The sequence below is a fragment of the Elephantulus edwardii genome, unplaced genomic scaffold (assembly GCF_000299155.1).
Source record: "Elephantulus edwardii isolate Elephantulus edwardi_28Jun2011 unplaced genomic scaffold, EleEdw1.0 scaffold00265, whole genome shotgun sequence".
Lineage (NCBI taxonomy): Eukaryota > Metazoa > Chordata > Mammalia > Macroscelidea > Macroscelididae > Elephantulus > Elephantulus edwardii.
Genome location: NW_006400015.1, coordinates 1,961,947 through 1,963,713, shown reverse-complemented (window position 1 = coordinate 1,963,713; position 1,767 = coordinate 1,961,947).

Here is a 1,767-nt window from a genome sequence, read left to right as displayed (position 1 = left end):
CCTAAAGATAGGAGAAAATGTTACCTGCTCATGGATCGGAAGACTCAAAATTGTGAAAAATGACAATCCTACAAAAGGCAATCTACATGTTCAACAAAATCTCAATACAGATACTAAATTCATTTTTCAAGGAGATTGAAAAGGAAATTGTCAAGTTTATTTGGAAAGGAAAGAGACCCTGAATGAGCAAAGCACATCTGAAAAACAAAAATAAAGTAAGAGGCATAACACTCCCTCACCTCAAAACCTACTACACAGCAGTAGTAACCAAAACAGCATGGTACTGGTGCAATGACAGGTACGTAGACCAATGGAACAGAATCAGGAACCCAGAAATGGATCCATCTCTCCACAGTCAACTGATATTCGACAAGGAAATAAAAGCTATCGAATGAGGAAATTACAACTTCTTCAACAAATGTTGCTGGCAAAACTGGACTCCTACCTGCACAGAAGGGTGAAACAGAATCCCCATCTCGTATCATACACAAAAATCACCTCAAGGTAGATCAGAAACCTCAGAATACAGCCCCAAACCATAGAGCTCATAAGAGACAAACAGGGACCAAGCTTAGAAGGCCTAGTCTAAGGGCCTGCCAAATACAGCCAGAAATACACAATCTGAAAAAAAAAGAAAGAAATACACAATCTGAAGAGGATAAAATTGATGAATGGGACCTTCTAAAAATTAAATCTTTGTGTTCATCCAAAGCTCTTTTTCCAACAGGGTAAAAAGAAAACCTACTGACTGGGAACAAACATTTGGCAATCCCGTCTCAGACAAGGATCTCATGATGAAAGTTTACAGAATCCTACAAGGCCTCCAGAAGAAAAAGACTCATAATCCAATTACAAAAAGGGCAAACTACATAGAAAGATTTTTCACAGACGAGGACATTTGGATGGCCAACAGACACATGACAAAATGCTCAAAATCACTGGAAATAAGAGAGATGCAAATCAAAACTACAATGACACCATCTCACTCCTGTAACAGTGGCAAAGTTTAGCAGGATGTTGTTGTTGTTGTTATGTGCCGTCGAGTTGCTTGTGACTCACAGCGATCCTGTGTACTACAGCCCCAAACCCTGCTCTATCCTGTGCCAATCTCACTGCCTCTGACACATCCATCCCGATTACCCTAGTCACTGAATCAGTCCACCTCCCAGAGGGTCTTCCCCTCCTGTGCTGTCTCTCCACTCTGCCCAACATGATGTCCCTCTCCAAAGACCTGTCTCTCCTTACAACATGTCCAAAGTATGTCAGACGAAGCCCCAGAATAGCAGGATAGCAAGTAATAAATGTTGGAGAGGATGTGCCGAGGTAGGAACATTGTTGGTGGGATGTGGCAAGATAGATACATTGTTGGTGGGATTGTAAAATGGTTCAACCACCGTGGAAGGCAGTTTGACATTTCCTCAAGAAGCTGAACATGGACATTCCATATGAACCAGCTATTCCACTGCTTGGAATATACCCTGAGAAAATGAGAACTGACACACAGAGGCTTAGGCACTAACATTCATGGCAGTGTTATTCCCCATGGCAAGAACATGGAAACAGCCCAAATGTCCAACCACCAATGAATGAACAGAGAAATTATAGTACACTCACATGATGGAATATTACGCAGTAGGTAGAAGCAATGATTTTGTTAATGGCTACCTAACATGGGAGGGACTGGAGAGCATTATGCTCAGTGGAATCAGTCTCATAAAGACAAACCCAGTGTAAGATCATTATTGTAGAATGAGTATGAGGATCCAA